This window comes from Nicotiana tomentosiformis, chromosome 8 (genome assembly GCF_000390325.3).
Source record: "Nicotiana tomentosiformis chromosome 8, ASM39032v3, whole genome shotgun sequence".
NCBI classification, from domain to species: Eukaryota; Viridiplantae; Streptophyta; class Magnoliopsida; order Solanales; family Solanaceae; genus Nicotiana; species Nicotiana tomentosiformis.
The window spans coordinates 125,006,773-125,029,563 of NC_090819.1; the positions used below are offsets into that span (position 1 = coordinate 125,006,773).

The 22,791-nt window shown below is 35.4% G+C and overlaps 3 long non-coding RNA genes across 3 annotated transcripts; all 3 read left to right on the plus strand.

Annotated features, from left to right (window-relative positions):
- Window positions 1-4,004: 4,004 nt before the first annotated feature.
- On the plus strand, window positions 4,005-22,124 carry LOC138896726 (uncharacterized). The gene is made up of 3 exons (XR_011410124.1): window positions 4,005-4,054; window positions 5,358-5,423; window positions 21,980-22,124. It is a non-coding gene; the product is annotated as an uncharacterized lncRNA (long non-coding RNA).
- Window positions 7,122-7,969, plus strand: LOC138896725 (uncharacterized). The gene is made up of 2 exons (XR_011410123.1): window positions 7,122-7,359; window positions 7,698-7,969. It is a non-coding gene; the product is annotated as an uncharacterized lncRNA (long non-coding RNA).
- LOC108946294 (uncharacterized) lies at window positions 17,076-18,062 on the plus strand. The gene is made up of 3 exons (XR_001970616.3): window positions 17,076-17,412; window positions 17,499-17,575; window positions 17,672-18,062. It is a non-coding gene; the product is annotated as an uncharacterized lncRNA (long non-coding RNA).
- Window positions 22,125-22,791: the final 667 nt, after the last annotated feature.

Sequence of the window (22,791 nt, forward strand, 5' to 3'; positions counted from 1 at the left end):
CGTAAATTTTTTCGGAAAGTTTTTATGTGAAAAATTGATTAAAATGTGAAATGGAGCTTCAAAACTCATTTGAGTTGACTTCGGTCAACGTTTTGAGCAAACGGACCCGGATCAGTATTTTGCCAGTTTCGGTAGGTCCGTATCGTGATTTGGGACTTGGGCGTATGCCCGGAATCAAATTCGGAGGTCCATACCTCGAATTATCGTCATTTAACAGAAACTAGAAATTTAAAGGCTAAAGATTTTCAAAGTTTGACCGTGAATTTGACTCTATCGATATCGGACTCAGATTTAGATTTTGAGAGTTGGAATAGCTCCGTTATATCATTTATGACTTGTGCGCCAAATTTGAAATCATTCTGGATTCATTTAATACGTTTCGACGCGGGTTTTGTAAAGTGAAAAGTTTGAAACTCATAAGTCTGAATCGAGGTGTGAATTATAATTTTGACATTATTTGACGTAATTTGAGACCCCGAGTAAGTCTGTATTATGTTACAGGACTTGTTGGAATATTTGGTTGAGGTCCCGAGGACCTCGGGTGGATTTCGGATGGTTAACGAAATTTAATTTAGATATTCTAGAATATTTTGACGTCGTTTCTTCAAGAATAAGTGGTATAAAATTAATAAAATTAGCCCCAAATTCAATTTTGATTAAAGCATTAGATCCGTAATAAAAGTTTGGAGCCATAGCAAAAAGAATCGTCGAATTCGGACATCGTATGAGAGACTTATGCCCATTTCTGTGTCGGGAAATATTTCCCATCGTCGTCAGCGTCCAGGGTAGCGTGGCGCGCTATCCCTGGTGCTGGGACTTCTGGAAGTTCTGTAAATGGCACCACAGGCAGCGCCCCATGCCACCTGTGGCGCTACAGACATAAAACCCTCATAAAACAGGAAATTTTGCCATTTTTAACAAAAATAGAGTTGGGGAGCTCGGTTTGGGCAATTTTCAGAGGGGTTTTCACAAATTCGAACTGGGTAGGTGTTCCTTATCATATATTGATGATATTTCTTAAATCCATGTCTATATTCATCATTTATTTTGGATTTATATGGGAGAAATTGGAATATTTGTAAAACTTTCCAAAAATAAAAATTTAGGATTTGAAGGTCCATTTGACATTGGAATTTGATAATTTTTTGTATGATTGAACTGTCTCAAAATGGGTGTTCAGATTTTGCAAGTTTTTTCGAGATTCGAGATATGGGCCCCCTGTTGATATTTTTAGATGAATTTCGGATTTTAATTCAGAAAATTAGTAATTTCATATGGAATTAATTCCTACAATTCGTGTTGAGTATATTGGATTATTTGTGGTTATATTTGATGCTTTCGGACACCAATTCGTGAGGCAAAGGTTTATTGGAATCTTGAACTTGGTTGCGAAGCAAGGTAAGTGTCGTGATTAACCTTGACTTGAGGGAGTAGGACTTGTTTGTCTATTTGCTAGTTGATTTAATGTGCGGGTATAACGTATATGTGAGAGGATGAGCACTTATGCGTTGTGGTTGAGTCAAAGAATGTTGGAGGAATTTATTCATTTTGAATAATTGCCTATTTAATTAAGACATTCCTGCTTAAGTTTATTATTGATTATTTGATCATTATTCATGAAATTATTATTGATTTAATTACTGTTGAATATTGTGAGCGAGTGTAAAAGAACGAAGGGTAATGCCGTGCCATTTATATTATTTATATTATCCTTGTCATGGTGAGGAAGAATGTAAAAGCACGAAGGGTGATGTTGTGCCATTTTCAAAGAGTGTAAAAGCACGAAGGGTGATGCCGTGCCTATCTTATTTATTTATTTATAAATTTATGGGAAGAATGAGAGTAAATGCACGAAGGGTGGTGCCGTGCCATTTTCTTATTATCAGCTGCCCATTTTATTGTTGATGAATTAATTGGATGCTACGTGACGCTTCTCCTGCTGAAATTTCTATATCATTCCCTTTCGCATGTTCCCTCCCAATATTATAAATTGTTAATTGTTGTGTTATTATTGCTTCGTATTTGTATATGCTTGTACAGGTTGTTTACGTATGTGTCTTGTCATAGCCTCGTCACTACTTCATCAAGGTTAGGCTCGACACTTATGGAGTACATGGGGTCGGTTGTACTCATACTACACTCTGCACTTCTTGTGCAGATTTTGGAGTTGGTCCCAGCGACGTACCATAAACTTGCTCGGATTCAGCTACCCAGAGGAGACTTGAGGTATAACTGCACAGCGTCCGCAGTTCTGAAGTCCCCTTCTACCTTATCTTAGCTATGTATTATCTTTCAAACAACTTGAATTATATTCAGACCTTTATTTGTATTATTCTAGTAGTTCGTACACTTATGACACCAGATTCAAGGATGTATTTTTGATGATTCGGTTATTATGGTCTTCCGCACTTTATTTCAATAATTGACTTCCGTTTAATTCGATTTGTTGAAAATGGTTAAGATTATTCTAACTTTGGCTTTTCTAGCAAGTGAAATATTAGGCGCCATTACGGTCCCGAATGTGAGAATTTCGGGTCGTGACAGCTCCCCTCCCTAAATCATGTATAGTAATATTATATGTTTTTCAATTTTTTTAAATATATGTGTGTGTACTCATGCTCAAAATATTACTATATATTGTGATGGTTATTGGGTGTATCTCTCTAGGTGAGGTTGTGAGTTCAAATCTTATGTTAATCTTGTTTTTTTTTCTCTCTTTTTTTCTAGAACTAGACGCCCACGTGAGATGGGCGTGTCTAGTGTTATTTTTTGCATATTAATTAAGTACTTTTTTTTATTTCTATTTTGTTTGGTTTATTCTTCAAAATTTATAAATTGTTAATTGTTGTGTTATTGTTTCTTCGTATTTGTATATGCTTGTACAGGTTGTTTACGTATGTGTCTTGTCATAGCCTCGTCACTACTTCGTCAAGGTTAGGCTCAACACGTATGGAGTATATGGGGTCGGTTGTACTCATACTACACTCTGCACTTCTTGTGCAGATTTTGGAGTTGGTCCCAGCGGCGTACCATAAACTTACTCGGATTCAGCTATCCATAGGAGACTTGAGGTATAACTGTACAGCGTCCGCAGTTCTGAAGTCCCCTTCTACCTTATCTTAGCTGTGTATTATCTTTCAAATAACTTGAATTATATTCAGACCTTTATTTGTATTATTCTAGTAGCTCGTTTACTTATGACACAGGATTCAGGGATGTATTTTGATGATTCGGTTATTATGGTCTTCCGCACTTTATTTCAATAATTGACTTCCGTTTAATTCGATTTGTTGAAAATGGTTAAGATTATTCTAATCTTGGCTTTCCTAGCAAGTGAAATATTAGGCGTCATTACGGTCCCGAATGTGAAAATTTCGGGTTGTGACAGCTCCCCTCCCTAAATCATGTATAGTAATGTTATATGTTTTTCAATTTTTTTAAATATATGTGTGTGTACTCATGCTCAAAGTATTACTATATGATGTGATGGTTATTGGGTGTATCTCTCTAGGTGAGGTTGTGAGTTCAAATCTTATGTCAATCTTGTTATTTTTTTCTCTCTTTTTTTCTAGAACTAGACGCCCACGGGAGATGGGCGTGTCTAGTGTTATTTTTTGTGTATTAATTAAGTACTTTTTCTTTTTATTTCTATTTTGTTTGGTTTATTCTTCAAAATATTCTCATATTGAAAATCTTATTCTTCTTTTGTCACTGTAAAATCTTATATGATTAAATAAAATATATATTATAACTAGTAGTAGTGTATGATGTAGCATATAGTCAATGGGTTCAACTGAACCCAATATTTTCAACATGAAAAATAGATATAGATGTAAGAAAATTACTATTTAAAAAGAATTTGAACTTATAAGTCCAAAAGTGTAATGGGTGCGCAATTGTAAGAACTAAAGGTTGAACCCACAAAATTTATATTCTGGATCCACCTCTTCTTAATAGTGCACTCATCCTGTCAAAATCCTAGATACGCCTCTGATCAAACACCCTCTCTTTGTGATTTCACCGCATCATTTCTCTTCTTCCAGATTCATCCCATGTCACGCTCCTTCTAATTGCATGTTTGACTGTTTTTTAAGTTTTTGTTTTTCCTAAAACTATAATTTTGTTGTTTTTTATTTCATGTAATTTTGTGCTAGTGTAACTAGGATTAGAGTTAAATAAAAATAAATTGTTGGTAGCCATGCTCCTATGTTGAGCTATTCTGTACGTAGATATTTGCCTCGAATTACCTTTCTTCACTTCTATCGCTTCAAATTTTGTAGGATTTTGTTAGAATATGAAATGCTGGCCATATTGGTTAGATTTGGAATTAAATGGACATGAATATAGGATTCATAGCCGACACAAATTGTTAACAAAATTACACTTTTTTTAAAAAAAATCGTATCACATTGGGGGATCAGGGAAGGATAAGGGAGAACGGACAATGAAAATTTTACTCACGCCTATTGTGTGAGAGACTCTCGCTGGTACCACTAGACTATAAGCCTTGATAATAGAACTAATTTCGAAATGATGGGGAGAATCAGAGATGAAAGATAGATTGGTATCTGAAATGCTGGTCGTCATACTTTCTCTTACACAGTGAGATAAACTTTGAGATTGAGTGATATTTTGATACGTATATGAGATGGATTGACCTGATCAAATAGAGTATTCTAAGTTGTAGCTAAGCTCCGCGTTGACATCATGTCCTTTTGTTTTAATGGTAATTCTTTAATTTCATAACTTTTAGGAATATGTAGATGTCAATTTTCAATTGAAGGGATCAACTATGTGATAAAATGGTACATAGTCAATGCCTTTTTGGATGGCATGAAATTGGACCTATCTCTGACAATGTGGAACTGAGGTGATTGATGTACCTTTGGCTTGAGATATTGCATATATATAACTTTCTGCGACAAAATCTGAAATGGCTGAGGTTATGGTTGAGGAAGAGGTGAAAAATGCAATATTGGTTAAAGCCCAAATTTCTGGACTATTTTAGAAGTCCTACCATTTGAAGTCTAAATTTCAAAGGACTTAACACCTCTTTTTAGAAGAATGAAGAAAGTACAAGGACCTCTAAGGTTTTACTATTTCATCTAATTCTATTTACAACCTCTGGTCTTATTTTAGGTTGGAAGACCCCTTCATCCCTCTCATTTGAAAAAAAAAGAACGTCACAGTATAAGTCAAAAATATATTTTCATAAATCAATTGTTTGTTGAAAAGGATTTTTGGCTGGAAGAAGTAGGAAAGTTCAATTAGTTTCAATATAGTTGTCACATACTTATTACGCCTTTACCTTTGGATGGCTATCTGTTTTTCACTAATTTATGTCTTTTTTTTTGTAGCTCAAGCTTGGAGTATTTGTTTTGATAGGTGATGGTGAAGGCGAGCAAAGGATTGTTCATATCATGGTAAAGTACTATCCATGATGAACAAAACCTTAACAGAATTCATTGGTAGAATAAAAGGTCAGAATTTTGTTGAGATACAAGCAAATGTTGTTACTTAGCCACTTGGGCTTCTTCTCTTCTTTTCTCTTCTTTCTTTTACTATTGGGCCCAGAAGCCCACCATGTATTTATTTAGTTGCATTGTAATTAGTTGGATGCTTATAAGTACTGGGCCAGCCCATTTCGTCGAGTAAGAGAGACTAATAATTGTATAGACAAATATTTTTGGTTCTTAGTTGATTCGAATGAAAACCTAGAAGCTTCTATTTTTCTCTCAACAGCCTCACCATAAACTTAGACAAAATCTCAACGATTTGTGCATGAATCAAGTTTTAACAGAGTATCAGAGACCAGATTTGGATAGATCGGGTGATTATCTCTTGTCCGATGTTACCCTAGCATATTTTCATCAGAGTTTTGAGGTTCTGTTGTCCCTCGTATTTTGAGTTTTTTTGGCGAGATTCTCCGGCATTGACGACGAAATTAGTGCTATTCTATTAGAACTTGGATGTTTCTAGTGATTGATCGAATCTATTTGGTATTTTCTGAGAAGTATTCATCAACCTAGGGTTTGGAGGTTTCTGTAACTGTACATTCAGCTAGGGTTTGCTTGTTCTTCGTCACTGAGTTCTTCTTTCTATAAGGCTGTTATTCCTTCCGGTCTTGAAGGAATTTTGGTAACCATAGTTATCTCTTCTCATTATTTGATTGTGTGTGTATTTTTTTCTGACTAATTGTGTACAAAATGCCAAATGATGATGTTTCCACGTTTGCATTACCAATTGCTCGTCCTACTACCTCTCGTTCTGTTTTTCATGAAGATGATTATACACATCCATGACATCCCTTTTATGTGTATCCGTCTGATATTTTAGGGTCCTCATTAGTTTCTGTACCTTTTGATGGTACTGGGCATGGGAGTTGGAGACGAACCATCCTTGTGGCTTTGTTTGTTAGAAATAAACTGTATTTCATTAATGGATCCTCAATTAAGCCTCCTGACAGTTCTCTCTTGGTGAGATAGTGGTGCAGGTGTAATGATTTGATCGTATCTTGGTTAACTAACTCTTTGGCCAAAGACATTGCCCGTAGTGTTGAGTACTCTGAACTTGCCAAAGATATTTGGAGTGAGTTGGAGGAAATATATAGTCAGGCATATGCTATAAGGGTATTTGAGCTTAAGAAAGAGTTTGCTCACATCTTACAAGGGTCACTTGATATTGCCTCACATTTCAACAAAATCAAGCAATTGTGGGATGAAATTGATGCCTTGTCAATCAGTAGAGTCGGGTCTTGCAGCAATTGTGGTTTCATATCTAACTATCAGAAGGATGATGATGTTCAAAAGGTGTATCAATTTTTGATGGGTCCCAATGATATATATGTGCAAACTAGAAGCAATATATTCATGATTAAACCATTTTCATCTGTGAGCATTGTCTATAGTATACTATTGTCAGATGAGAAGTAGAGGCATGTCTCTACCTCTCCTCAGTTTCTCCCTACATCTGCCTTTTTCAGTGCTGGGGTGTCTAAAAAAAGGTTTCCTTCCATATTTAACTTTGATGCTCAAAGACCCCTTACATGCAAATATTGTAAGAAATCAGGTCACACTATTGACAAATGCTATAAACTACATGGGTATCCTTCAAACACAAAAGGGCCTGGCAGTAGGAAAACTGCAACTCATGTTGAAGTGAACTTTGTTGGTCCTCCTACTAATGTGTATTCTAATATGGGTTCTGATTCTGTCAAGCCATCTGAGTCTGGTAATGTTTCAATGATCCCTGGTCTGACACAAGATCAATTCTCCCAACTGATGATGTTACTGCAACAGTCCCATGTTTCTGTTGATTCCTCCTCTACTCCCACTCTAATGGCTTCTGCTAACTTTGCTAGTAAGTTGTTATCAGAAAGTATTCTGCTCAAGTCATGCATGCTTTCACACGTAGATAGTTTTATTTGGATTATAGACTCTGTAGCTTCTGATCACATAACCTCTCATAAGGATTTACTTTTTAATCTACAAACCCTACCTCTACCTTGTCTAGTTTCTCTTCCAAATGGTTACAAAGTCAAAGTTCATTTAGTAGGATCGTTGACTTTATTTCCAAATTTCACAATTCATCATGTTCTTTATGTTCCTTCTTTTCAATACAGTCTTATTTCAGTTCATAAAATGTTAGAACAATACAATGGGATTATTCTATTTACCAGAACTCTTTGTGCTATACAGGCCCCTTCTCTGAAGATGCCTCTGGTTCTTGGTAAACTGGACCACAATCTCTATAAGCTTTTACTTCCTCCTGTTGTTTCGGTCAGTACCACATCATGTTACTCTTCTATTGTTACTTCCCATGTTATTCCCCATGTTGTTTCCCCTGTCTATGTTTTCCCTAAGATATAAGCAAATTCAAAGAATTTAAATGTTGTTGATGCTGATGAAACACATGTAAATACTAATGCAACTCTGAATAATATCAATAAAATGTATGTGGTTTGGCATTATAGGCTTGGGCATATTCCTTTTTCTAGAATGAAACACATCTCTATGCTTGGTTCACAGTTATCTTCCAAATAGTATTTTTCCTGCCCAATATGTCCACTAGCTAGACAAACAAGATTTTCATTTCATGATAGTAGTATACAAACCACAAAGCCCTTTTCAGTTAATCCACATTGACACCTGGGGTCCATATCACTCACCTACCTATACTGGCTCCAAATATTTTATGACCATTATTGATGATTTTTCAAGAGCCATTTGGACCCACCTAATGGGAGCCAAAAGCAATGCTTTTGATCTCTTAAAAGCCTTCATTGACATGGCTAAATCACAGTTCCAATTGAAAGTCAAAAATGTAAGAAGTGACAATGTTTTAGAGTTGGGATCCAGCACTGTTGGATCAAAGTTTTTTTCTGATAAAGGGATATTGCATTAGACAACATGCCCTCACACTCCACAACAAAATAGAGTTGTGTAAAGGAAGCACAAACATCTTTTGAAAACTGTTAGAGCCCTTCTTTTGCACTCTGGTCTCCCTCTTAGATTTTGGGGAGACTGCATACTCACAATCACCTACCTGATAAATAGGTTCCCTTCTAATATATTAAAGGACAAGAGTCCCTATGAAATCTTATATAACAAACTCCCCACATACTCAAATCTTAGAGCTTTTTGATGCTTATGTTACCCTACTGTTCCAAAACCTCATAGGGACAAACTGCAGCCTAGGGCTATTCATTGTGTGTTTATTGGTTATCCCTTTGGGAAGAAAGCCTATAAGTTGTATGATTTACAGAATAAAGTCTATTTTATCTCCAAAGATGTTATATTTCATGAACATGTATTCCATTTTATTCAATCTAGCTCTACTTCCCCTACTATGTCAAATTTACCATTTTTTGCATGTTTTGATTACTCTGTTAAGCAGAATTCTTCATTGTTCCATGATTTCTTCTACCCTGCTCTATCATTTACATCTCATGTTTCTCCTCATCCCTCTAATCCTGCTTGTCCTGATTCTGAAATATCTCTGAAAAGCTCTCGTGCTTCTCCTATTCTCCCTTCTCATTTCTCTGAATCTAAATTTCCTCCTTTAAGGAGATCATCTAGACCTCACAATCCTCCTTCTTACATACAGAATTATGTTTGCACTCTATCTACTCATAGCTCTAAGTCTGCCAATTCAATTGTTATGTCTACTTCTAGTGAGCATCATGTATTTGAGCCTATTACTTATTCTCAGGCAGTAGTTATCCCTGAGAGGCAGAATGCTATGAGAAAAGAGTTAAAGGCATTGGAGACTAATGGTACTTGGGACATAGTTGAGTTATCCAAGGGCAAGAAGCCAATTGGCTGCAAATGGGTATACAAAATTAAGTACAAAGTTTATGGGAGCATAGAAAGATATAAAGTTAGGCTTGTAGTAAGGGGTGATACACAGGTTGAAGGCATAGACTTTCATGAAACCTTTTCACATGTAGTTAAAATGTATATTGTTAAAACCTTAATTGCTATAACTGTTAAAAGAAATTGGCCATTATTCCAACTAGATGTTAATAATGATTTCTTGCAATGGACTTAGATGGAGAAGTTTTTATGAAGCTTCCACCTGGCCTTTCAGTTTCTACTGTACCCCCTGCTTCTGCTTCCCCTTCTTTGGTATGTAAACTCAAAAATTCTTTGTATGGGTTGAGACAAGCATCAAGGCAATGGTATGCCAAGTTGTCTCAATCTTTGTCTTCTATAGGCTATGAACACTCCTTCAATGACTATTCACTTTTTACTAAGGGTTTTGGTGATGCTTTGGTAATCTTAATGGTGTATGTTGATGACATCATCATGACTGGGATAGATCTGTGTGAGATTGCTGTTGTGAAAACCTTCCTCCATGATCAATTTAAAAGTTAAGGATTTAGGCCATCTTAACTATTTTTTGGGTATTGAAGTGTTGTATTCTGAGGGTGGGGTGTTGCTGCATTAGAAAACGTTTGTGCATGATCTACTCAAATAGTTCCACTCATATGATTGTTCTTCAGTGGTATCCCCTATTGAGATGCATGACAAGTTGTAGGGTGATCATGGTGATCCTCTGCCCTATCCTAAGACTTATAGGTGCTTAGTGGGTAAGCTCAATTTCTTAACCCATACCAGACCTGACATTTGTTTTGCAATGCAATACTTAAGTCAGTTTATGCAGAAGCCTTGCCTTTCTCACATGCATGTTGCTTTGCGTTTGCTCAGGTATCTCAAGGGTACACTTGATTTTGGGATCTTCTATAATAATTCTCCTGATCTTTCTCTCAGTGTCTATTGTGATATTGATTGGGGATCTTTCCCGGATAGTAGGAAGTCCATCAATGGGTTTTGCATTTTATTAGGGAGATGTCTAGTAGGCTGGAAGTAAAAGAAGCAATATGTGGTCTCCTTGTCGTCTGTTGAAGCTGAATATAGGTCTATGAGTAAGGCCACTGCTGAAATTACTTGGGTTTGCAGGCTTCTCTCTGATTTTGGGGTTATTTTTTCTTCTCTTGTTAGTCTGTTTTGTGATAACCAGGCTACCATCCACATTGCTAAGAATCATGTCTTCCATGAGTGCACCAAGCACATTGAATTGGACTGTCATTTTGTTCGCACCAAGTTGAATGAAGGTCTGCTTCAGCTACTTCGCATTTCCAGTGCCAGTCAACTCGTTGATATGTTCACTAAACCTTTGGGGGCGTTGACCATCATCTGCATCTTCGCAAGTTGGGGGTTATCTCACCCTCCAACTTGTCGGGGGGTGTTGAGATACAAACAAATGTTGTTACTTAGCCACTTGGGCTTCTTCTCTTCTTTTCTCTTCTTTCTTTTACTATTGAGCCCAGAAGCCTACATTGTATTTATTTAGTTGCATTGTCATTAGTTGGGATGCTTATAAGTACTGGGCCGACCTATTTCATCGGGTAAGAGAGACTAATAATTGTATAGACAGATATTTTTGGTTCTTAGTTGATTCGAATGAAAACCTAGAAGCTTCTATTTTTCACAACCTCACCATAAACTTAGATAAAATCTCAACGATTTATGCATTGTCACGACCCCAAATTCCCTCTGTATGATAGCGTGATCGCACCTAGTCTCTAAGACAAGGTAAGCCTATCAATTATGCGGAATAACGGAATTTAAAACTCAAACTCAAATCTCAACATATGAAATAATTAAAAACTGCAATTCAAAATAGTTACAACTCCCAAAACCCGATAGGAATAAGTCGCAAGCTTCTAAGAGAAATACTAAGTGTCTCTAAATATCAGAATCTAAGGAAGATAAGGAAAACAACATAATAAAGATAGAGGGGGACTCCAAGGTCTGCGGACACTGGCAGATGTACCTTGAAGTCTCCGCGTACAGACTAGCTCACTGATACTTGGTCTGATAGGAAGAACCTGGATCTGCACAAAAAGATGTGCAAAAGCATAGTATGAGTATACCACAACGGTACCCAATAAGTGTCAAAGCCTAACCTCGATAGAGTAGTGACGATGTCAGGTCAGGGCCCTACTGGAAATAATAAAATACAGGGCAAAAAGTTTTACAATATAATAATAATAATAATAATAATGACAATGGAAGTGAATCAAGTAGGGAGTTTGTCACAATTTAACTGCACAGAATAAGGACAAATAATATATCACGGAAGAAAAACAGAAAATTTACATAATCAGGGAAAAACAAAACAATCAAGGCAAGTATAACAATAGAAGAATATCAACAATGGCAATCCCGAGGTAACGCCTCGTAGTCCCAAATCATAAATAAATTGACAATATTTCTTTTTTCTTATATCACAGCGGGAGCCTTCACATTTAATTTTAAAGAAATTATTTTTCCCGAAATAGCGTCCCGCGTTTTAGTCACCCTTATCACACGCATGACTTCTAGTAGTTTTCCTACTAGCCACGCATATCAAGCCACCCTTATCTCACCTCATGCATTTCAACACCCAGACCTTATACCACCGCATGCGTGTCAATATCACAATATATCATAATTTGTACCTCAAGTGTCCAAATATTTCAACTTGCTAAATAAATCAACAACATTATTTTCCACAATAAGGAGCTCACGACGCAATCACAACGTATACAAAGCTCTCAACAAAATATTCAGGAGTGAGTAACTCAACAAAATAATATTTCATAATTTAACACTTTGCCTCAATACCAAATTTTAAATGTCAAATATTTCATATAAATAATAATTCAATTAAGAAATTCATCTTTCAAAAAAGGAGCACAGAATAAAAGAAACAAAACTTCAACTAAACAGGTAAAGCAATTAGGAGAAAAAGGAAAGGCAAATTTAAAATATAAAAATAGACCAATGATGATGAGTATAACATGATAAAATAATTTAATTAATATGTGACAGAAACCTAAACAATTTAAAACCAGAATTTTCCACATTTAGCTCGTGTACACACTCGTCACCTCGCATACACAGCTTTCAACACATCACAATTTTCATAACAATACCAATCCTAAGGGGAATTTCCCCCACAGAAGGTTAGACAAGTCACTTACCTCAAATCTCGCTCAATCAATCGATAAGATACCTTTCCCTTGATTTTCCTACTCCGAATGGCCCATATCTTTCATTGTAGCAAATTTCTTTAAGAATTGAATAATGGATCACCCCAAAGCAAACAACAGTACAACAAATGAACTGTTCCAAATGAACGTGCAACAGTAAGCTCCGATCAAAAATTGTCTCAAACTTGAACCGTGACCGGAGTTCGAATAGGAGACTCGTCGGCGACGACCTCGAGCACAAAACTTCACGAGATTAATGGAAGATTTTCGAGCTGTTTTCTCGGCGAAAATGGCAGCGATTTGAGCTATTGTTTTTGAACATTTTGGGACTATTTTGTCGGTGTTTTGGGGAGATATTTTCAGCATTTCTGGGGCTGGTTTGGGGCTGGATTTTTGCAGCTGGTTTGGGGCTGGATTTTTGCAGCTGATTTGGGGCTGATTGTAGCAAGTTTCAGCTGCGTTTTGGGGTTACTTTAATGGTATTTTCAGATCTGGAACACGGTGCTTTGGGGGAGGATGATTTTGGAAGTTTTTAAGGTGACGAAAATAGTCTTTTACAGAGGTGAAGCTAGCTGATTTCAATGGGAAAAAAAGGAGGAGCTATGTTTGTTCTCGAAAAAAGATGTTGCCCTTTCCTACAACCCCTTTTCGTGTGCTTGTGTGTGTCTGTGACCTCAGCCATTCTTACAATTCCAAATTTGCTCTGTTAACCACCCGGAATCCACCCGATATAAAAAGTCCACTCCCAGTCAAACTTCCCAAAAATCATTCAATTTTTGAACTTTTGAATAGACGCTAAAATGACCTACGGACCTCCAATTCAACATCCGAATACGCTCTTAAGACCAAAATCACATATGAACCGTCAAAACTCTATTCCGAGGTCATCTTTACATAATTCAACCTATGGTCAATTTATACGACTTAAACTTCCTCTTTTAGGGACTATGTGTCCCATTTCACTCTGAAACCAAAAACAAATCCTCCTAGCAAATCACTTAATCACAAAGTGAGATAGAGGAAGCAATAAATATGGGTTCGGGGCTATTTCTCTCAAAACAACCGGACGGGTCGTTACATGCGTGAATAGGAGTGGGCATAATACCGGCCGAACTGAAAAAATCGGACGAACCATGAATTTTGATTTTTCGGTTTCAGTTTAATCGGTTTTTCGATCGGTGCACGGTTTTTAAATTATTAATTTTCGATTTTTCGGTGTGGTTTACGGTTTTGGTATTTCGGTTTTCGGTTTAACCGAATAACCAAAATTTTGGGTATTAGTTATTTAGTTATTACCCATTTTAGGCTGAAGCCCAATATCTATTTGAACTTTGAAGCCCAATTTTGTTTATTCAAATCCAAACTTATTGATAGTCTGTCTCTGTCTAATACCCAAAGTCCAAACCCATCGGTTACAACTCACTAAATCACTAATACACATTACACTTAGTTACTTCCCATTTTCCATTTCCCAAACCTAAATAAAGAATTAGATTTAGGGTTCTCAAACCTACATCAATTGAAAAGTTCGCCTCTTCGGTTCTTCCTTCTTGTTGTGCGACTGCTGCGACTTCTTCTGAGTTCCTGCGAGTTCTGCGCCTTCTTCCTCAACTCAACTGTGACGCCTTCTTCCTCAGCTCGTCCCTCATCTTTCATTCTCATGTTAGTGGAAGTTCTTCTGAGTTATGAATAAAGAAAATGTCTTAATCTTTTGTGTATGTTGATTTTCAATTAGTCTGACTGTTAGTCTTTTGTTTATGTTGATTTTCAATTATCTCACTGTTATTCTTTATGTATGAAGAAAGAAAATATCTCACTGTCTTATTCTTTCACTTCAATATATTTTAAAATCAGGTCTAAACATATGGACAGCTTTACTTTAGTATTAAGCACCATAATTTCTCTCAAAATTTCAAAAAGCAATCAAGTACACCAATAAAATAATAAGGTGCTTGGATGTTTCTGCCAAAGGTTTATCAGTTTATGGCCAACCGAAAAAGCAAGGGATTTGCTTTACATACCACTACAATAAATAAGTATTATAAATAAACTCTAAAGTTAAAAGAGAAAGGTGCTTGGATTTGGATGTTTCTGCCAAATGAGGTTTCTAGGTAGATGGCCAACCTAAAAAGCAAAAGATTTGTTTTACATACCACTACAATAAATAAGTAATGTAAATAAACTCTAAAGTTAAAAGAGAAAGGTACAGATTAAACATGTTTTCACTTATGAACATAGGAAAATTAGTAGCTATAGCAGAAGAATGAGATCTTGAAAGATCAATTGCATCCGAGCATAGTACAATTAACAAGAAAAACAGCATTGACAAATTGACAAGCCAACTATTAAGTCCAGGTCCAGTACTCCACAAAATAATTATAAAAAGGTATAAAAGGTCAAGAGCAATTATAGTTCATGGTCAAAATAATGGCTTGAAAACATGTTAAATAAACTATAGCAGTAAGTACGATTGAACAACCAAATAATGTTAATAATCTCATCACTACTAGTACAAAATCAGTTCAACATGAAAAGATGAATCAAAGAAAGTGCAAACTTTAACCTTATGTAAAATATTTTAAAGGCAGTTAACCAGAAATTTAATCCAGTGAATAACAGATTAGAATAGAAAAATACTTACCAAAATTTTAATATCAAAGAATTAATTTTTTTCGACATTTATTATATATGTCGCTAAATAAATGTCGTCGTAGCTATGATTTCTTGTAGTGTCTATTTGTTATAGACTTATAGGAGTTCTGACCTTAATTCTATTTTCATTCGATTTTCTATAGATGGCAGAAGTTGAAAGTAGAGTAAGTGGGGTGGGTTCATCTGAAAGCGAAATCACATCTTCACCTACAAATTCAGTTGAAACTAGTCAAGGCCCAAAAAAAAGAAAATCCGTACAATGTAGATCAACTGCTTGGGATCATTTTGGAAAGTTTAAAGATGATAATGGAGGTGATAGAGCAAAGTGTAGTTATTGTGGTCGTGATTATAAGGCTGATTCACGATTGAATGGAACAACATCATTGAATACTCATTTAAAGAAGTGTCCAAAAATACCACGAAAAGTTGATAATACTCAAACACAATTGTGTTTACAAAAGTATGGGCAAATTAATGGTGTGGTGCTTTGGAAATTTGAACAAGAACTAGTTAGGAGGGCTTTAGTTGAGATGGTAATTACGGAGGAATTACCTTTTAGTTTTGTTGAAAAGAAAGGCTTTAAGAAGTTTATGAGCATAGCCCAACCTCTATTTAATGTTCCTTCTCGTAGGACAATTACAAGGGATTGTTTTCAAGTTTACAATGAAGAAAGTCTTACACTAATGAAAATTTTCAGAGAAGTAAAACCAAAAATTTGCCTTACCAAAGACACATGGACTTCATTACAAAGAATTAACTATATGTGTTTGACGGGTCATTTTATTGATAGATATTGGGTGTTGCATAAAAGAATACTAAATTTTTGCCCTATCTCTAGTCATAAGGGTGACGAAATGGCAAAAGTTATTGGTAATTGTTTGCTTGAATGGAAATTGGATAAGGTATTCACTGTTACTCTTGATAATGCTTCTTCGAATGATGTCACGGTCAAAGAATTGTCCAAACAACTAGATATGTGGAAAACTAATTCGATGAGTGGTAAGCATCTTCATGTGAGATGCATGGCTCACATACTTAATCTAATTGTGCAAGATGGTTTGAAGGAAATTGATGTTTCTGTAAAACGTGTTAGACAAGTTGTGAGGTATGTGAGATCATCTCCGCAAAGATCCTTAAAGTTTAGGGAATGTTGTGCACATCAAGAGGTAGAATGTAGCAAAATATTGTGTTTGGATGTTCCTACAAGGTGGAATTCCACCTACTTAATGTTAGAAACGGCGCAAAACTTTAAGAAGGCCTTTGACAAGCTTCATCTTTTTGATGATGGATTTTCTACTCATCTTTGTATGCATGTTTGTGAAGATGGGAATATTGCAGGTCCATTTGTATGTGATGATTGGGTGAATGTGAGAAACGTGATAAAGTTTCTTGAAAGATTTCACGAGCTCACCGAAAAAATTTCAGGTTCACGTTATGTTACTTCTAATTGTCATTTTGAGGATATATGTGAGCTTGATAGTCATTTGAAAGCTTGTTTAGCTAGTGATGATACTAATTTGAGTAAGATGTCAGGGAAGATGAAAGAAAAGTTTAAAAAATATTGGGGTGAACCGGAAAAGATGAATAAAATGATATTCATTTCTTCTGTATTAGATCCTCATAATAAATAAGAGTATGTTGGTTTTGCACTTGAGGAATTGTTCGGGGAGGGACCAGGGAAGAAATTAACTGCCAAAGTGGATGCTTATTTAAATTCTTTGTTTGGGGAGTATAAAAAAAATACTCCAAAGGATGTTATCTTCAATCATCTCCATCTAAATCTACTTCATCTTATGACACATTTGAGCCGTCTAGTGGGAATGTGAGAACAAAATCTGTGAGAACAAAGCAATTGTTGAAAAGGCAAAAAGAAGACTCTAGAAGTGTAGGTGCTAAATCTGAGTTGGAAAGATATATTGGTGAAGGACAAGAGCAGTTGTCTAATGATTCTAATGACTTTAAAATCTTAGATTGGTGGAAAATTAATGCGCCTCGATTTCCTATTCTATCCGAGCTAGCTCGTGATGTGTTAGCCATTCCAATTTCAAGTGTTGCATCGGAATGTGCATTTAGCACCGGTGGCCGCATTCTTGATTCATTTAGGAGTTCATTGACTCCTCGGTTGGTGCAAAGTCTTATTTGTGTTCAAGATTGATTTAGATGTGAGGGTACTCCTATTAATGTTGAAGAAGATTTGGAGTTTCTTGAGCAAATTGAACTTGGTAAGATTTTGCGTTATATGAGTGTTTTATTGAAAATTAGTTTACTTTGTAAGTTTAATTGACACACTTTATCAAATTATATTTAGATATGGCAACGAGCGAAAGAGAAACTTGCATTGTTGAAAGAGATAATAGCATTGTTGATGCATAGTTTGAACAAGTGGTAAGTTTAAAGATTTGCTTGTTTTATGATATTATTTTGTTATTTATAATTAAAAATATTTTATTAACTTGTGAAATTTTCTAATTTTTTTTGTAGGTTCAACTATGCCTCGTGGTCCTAAAGCTAGATCGCCTATTTGGGAACATTTTGAGCTAGTTAAAGTAAATGAAGAAGCTCGCAAAGCAAAGTGCCTTCATTGTGGCCGAGTTTATAATTGTTATCCAAAATATTATGGCACTTATGGCTTAGTGAAGCATATTAAGAAGTGTCTTATGCCTCATCCAGTGATTCGTATTTAAGGCTTTAAGTATCATTTTCTAGACTTACTTTGTGGCTTGTGGCTTGTGACTAGTTTGCCACTGTTTTGTTGTTTGGTGATGGTATTTCTAGACTTATTTTGGACTTTGGTAGCTGCTAGATTTGCCATTGTGTTAAACTGTTTTGGACTAGTTTGCCACTGCTGGACTGTGCGGTATTTTGCTACTTAGGTGTTCTGTTTGCACTGATGCCACTGAAGGCCTCCCTGCTCTGTGTGTGCTTGTTCTCTATAGTCTATTCTCGGTTTAATTTATAGTGTTGTTTCAAATTAGAGTGTTATTGTCAGTAAAACTTGTGTTAGACTACCGTCTACCACTGTCTTTCTCTGTTGCTGGGCTGGACGAAAAACTAAATGACAATTTGCTGGGCTGTCTTTCTCAAAAGTCAAAATGACAATTTGTTGTTGGGCTGGACGAAAAACAAATAAATTCCAGCTTTGTTTATTGATGTTCCTACCAACCGTAAATACTTGTTGTTCCTACAACCGTTTAAAACAGAAAAAATAAACCGGAAATAATCGAACCGAACTTTGAAAAAACCGCACCGAACCGTAAATACTTTGGTTTGCTTTGGTTATTAATATTACAAAACCGAAAACCGATAAACCGAACCGTACTTTCATAATAACCGACCGAACCGACCGACGCCCACCCCTATGCGTGAATCAAGTTTTAACAAATTTTCACGAGATTTCGATTGGGGCAAGATAATGGATTCAAAATCTTCCGCAGCTAAGTTTGTTCAGCATTTTCATTTCAAATGCTTCAGCTTCTTTAATGTTGAGGTTTGCTTATAAACATAAACTTAATTCAGACCAGGATCTTGAACATGATAATCTTACAGAAAATTATTACAGAAAATATACGTGAATCGTAAGCCATTATCACGAAGCGGAAGCGTTAATTGGAATTGGTTTCTCGTTGCTTGCCCTAACTTTCGTTACCGCCAGACTTTAGTGATGGAAGAGAGAATAGAAAGAATACGATAACCCTAATGGGTGGGGAGAGGACCAATTTATAGAGATTCTCACTTAATCTTGTACGTCCATCAAGTAACGGACCGTACGGAGATTTGCTCATTAATTAAATATTAATTACGAGCCTTAAACCTATTGGGCTACCAATATACATAGGAAAATCTTACATTCTCCCACTTGGCCCAATAATCACATAATATTAATATTTAATAATATAAGAACATTAGTTGCGCATAAACAAATCTCTTCTATAATGTCCATCATAAATACCATAATACGATAAACTACTAAACTTTAATATAAACCAATATCGAGTTTCAATTAATATAAACCATCACTAAGAATACCATAACCATAAAAAATAGCATTCTTATATAAATTAAAACATTCATTTCCAAACTTTAAATCAAATCCAAAAATATCAAGTCTTGAAAGAGAAATCAAATTCCTAGAAACTGAAGGTACATAAAGAGTCTATAATATATCAAGGTGACATCCAGTCTCCATGATCAAACGATAAGTCCCTATGCCTTCAATTGGAGCCTTCATACGATTTTCCATGAACAAGAAATCCTTATTTGGATTTGTAATTTGGATCGTAAGGAATCCTTGCAACGTAGTAGATACATGAGCAGTTGCACTAGAATCAAGCCACCAAGTATTATTAGGAACTTCTATTAAATTTGATTTGAAACATACAAAAGCACTAATTGTACCTTTCTTTTCAAACCAAGTTTTACGTTTCAGGCAATCTTTCTGATAGTGTCCTTCCTTGTTATAGAAACGACACTTATCTGCCTTATGTTCCTTCTTAGAATCCTGTGGAGCTTTAGTAGGTGCTTTCTTCTTCTTGAACTTGTTGGTCTTCACTTTAAGTCCTTTATCAGCTCCTTGACCCATGAGGTTAATTGAATAACTCCCTTGTTTCTTAAGTCTTAACTCCTCCTGAGTAAGCATACTGGACAATTCACTAATATTCCACTTATCCTTAATAGTGTTATAGTTAATTTGAAAAGGTCCATACTCAGGAGGCAACGAGTTCAGAAAAAACTGAACCAAGAAGGAGTCATCAACTTTCATCCCCAAGGTCTGAAGTTTTGTTGCAATATTAGTCATCTCGATAATATGATTTTGCATACTACGCGGCCCATCAAACTTCATGGTCGTGAGTTCAACCATTAGTGTACCAGCGAGAGACTTATTTGCAGAACGAAAATATTCTTCCACAAACTTCAGGTATTCCCTAGCACTTCCTGTTTGTGGAATAGTACCCTTAATGTTGTTGGCAATACTCATTCGCATAAACATAAGGCTCAGCCTGTTAGAGCGTTCCCATGCTTTATGGACAGACTTCTCATCTGCACTGCTCGAATTAGTAATGGCAGCTGGCTTATCATTCAGCAGAGCCAAGTCAAGATCTATCACACCTAAGTGGAACTGGACTTGTTCACGCCATTCAGAGAAGTTCAATCCGTTGAACACAGTAACAGACGAAGCATACGAATGAAGAGGAATAGTTGCAAAATAAATAACACATGCTCACAAATCAATATGGATTTAGTAAAACAATTAAAGCATATCGCAATTATCCTTTGGGTTAATACTATGACACACTATCATAATTTAAATGTCATTTAGTTTTTAATAGGTAATTAAATATTTTTAACCAAATATATATGACATCTTTGGACAGACAATATATATTTGATTAAAGAATATTAATTTACCTCATCATATTCACTATTCATACAATAATTGATCCACCTTTGGGTAAATCCTTAAGTTCTAGCAATAGTGAAAATTAATTTATCCACTAATTTTCAATTATAGACATTTTATTAATTTCATGGATAAACTATAATTTTATGTATGCATATTTTTATAAACAAACTAGTTTGGCCACTTTGGTGACTAACAAACTATATAAACATAAGTGCACACATAAAATAGATATCATAAGATTTTATGCATATGAATACTTTAAACGGTCTAGTTTGATCACTTTGGGGACTAACAAACTATATAAACATTAATCACATACATAAAATAAATAACAAATGGCTTCACCAACTTAATAGCCCAAAATAAATTATTCATGGCCCAAGAAAGTTAACTATGTCATACTGGAAGGACCTAAAGTCGGTCTCCGCAGTTATTAATTAGTTCCTTACTAGAATTGGCGAAGCTAAATTTAATGGGCAAAAGTTAGCGGGTTTAAACTAAATTACGACATTACGGCATCATTAACAATATTCCTGTTTCACCATATTCTTGCACATTAACGCAACTTCTGACATTAAAAATTGTTCAATTACTGAAAAAATATTTTCAAGCCACTTTTGGAGAATAATAACAAACATCAAGCTTTAACCAATTAAAATAGTAAACAACAATGGATAATTATGGTTTGGACTTTTGTTATTCGGAAAGAGATCATCAAAAATTAATCCAAATTTACTTGTATACTAAAGACACAGGATTATAAACCTTTAGTGTTCAAACCTCAAATCTGTTCAACTATAGTGAAAATATTCTCAAAAGGCACTTGGAGAATTGAAGAAATAATAATGTTTCAATGTTTTTGACGAACAGAAAGCCAACAAGGATGATAAAATATTTAAAGACATAATTTTGTAATTGTCGAATGATAGCACATGGTTTCTGAAGCGGTTCACGAATATGTAAAATTCGTTTAGGAAGATTATTGATTAAAAAATCCAGGCTCCGATACCACATATAAACATAAACTTAATTCAGATTAGGATCTTGAACATGATAAACTTACATAAAATTATTATAGAAAAAAATACCTGAATCGTAAGCCATTATCACGAAGCGGAAGCATTAATTGGAATTAATTTCTCGCCCCTTGCCCTAGCTTTCGTTACCGCCGACTTTAGTGATGGAAGAGAGAATAGAAAGAATATGGTAACCCTAATGGGTGGGGAGATGACCAATTTATAGAGGTTCTCACTTAATCTGGTACATCCATCAAGTAACCGATCGGACGAATGAGATTTGCTCATTAATTAAATATTAATTACGGGCCTTAAACCTATTGGGCCACCAATATACGTAGGAAAATCTTACATTGCTTTCTTTATTTGCAGTGATGTACCTATGGCGCAGTTCATTATCAATATGAATGTTGCATTGCCACAGAAACATAAGTGCATTATACTTTATACATGTTTTGGACCATACACATCTGTTTGTTCAATGCGATGTGGCTGGAATGATTCGTAGTGCTATTGCAGAATTTAGAGAGGCGAATATGTATGAGAAGCCTGCTTAGTGTTGTTTGCTGAAGTTTGATCCATCCCACAAATGCCTTGTTACCATGTGCAATATTTCCTAGTGCCAATCATTTTAGAAGTTACCATTTTAAAAAGGGAATATAGTATGTCTCCAACTGTTCTTTCAGAAATGATTTGTCATATTTGACAGAGGTAGTTATGTAAAGACCTTTGATTTGAAAAAATTGCAGGTAATGTACGTTGTTTCTGGAGGGAGACAGATTTAGGATTTAAACTTTATGGGTTCAACCTTTAGTGTTCTTAGCATTGAATCCGTAGTATGTTTAAAGTTATGGGTTCAAATCTACTAATTTTTATAATTTTAATAGATTTTACATATAAATTTATGCTTCGCGTCAAAAGTTTTGGATTCAGTTGAACCCGACACTCGTTTGCTGCATCCGCCCCTGTTAAATTCTGGACATATCTTCGTTGTTTCCTCTCCCAGATAACTATAGCAAAAAGATTAGACACTTATTCAAAAGATTTTTTCTTTGTGTTGAAGATTATTCAAGGTCTTTTTTTTTTTTGGTTTGAAAAGGAGACTTAAATTACTTAAAATAAATAGCTATGATCACGCCCAACTCTAGTCCTAAAAAGGATAAACGGTTGCTGCAAATATAATC